The sequence below is a fragment of the Cucurbita moschata genome, unplaced genomic scaffold, assembly GCF_002738365.1.
Source record: "Cucurbita moschata cultivar Rifu unplaced genomic scaffold, Cmos_1.0 Cmo_Scf00069, whole genome shotgun sequence".
Taxonomy (NCBI): domain Eukaryota; kingdom Viridiplantae; phylum Streptophyta; class Magnoliopsida; order Cucurbitales; family Cucurbitaceae; genus Cucurbita; species Cucurbita moschata.
The window spans coordinates 195,824-196,174 of record NW_019268585.1 but is presented as its reverse complement, the minus strand read 5'-3'; positions in this window follow the sequence as shown (position 1 = coordinate 196,174).

Genomic DNA, 351 nt, shown 5'->3' with positions numbered 1-351 from the left:
TGCGGCCTAAAAGCTCCTAAAAGCCATAGATCTAAGAATCGATTAAGAAACCTAACTTTCCGACCTCGGTTACCGACGACGACGCTTACAAAATAACACCAAATGCCCCCGAGTTATTGTGCTATCGTTAGGGATCTCTCTTACGGTAGTAACAGGTTGTTTGGTGTCGGTTTAAGGGTGATTTGAGGGCTCGTCGGAGAAACTGAACACTCGCCGACGTTTGTCCGAAATCTCTTTCTCTCGCTCGAAATTTTTCTCTCTTTTCTCCCTTTGCAGGCGCTCTGAAGATGCTGGGCTGAGGGTGGGCGTGCTGTGGCCATCGTTTCGCGTGGGTTCCGCGAAACACGGCGG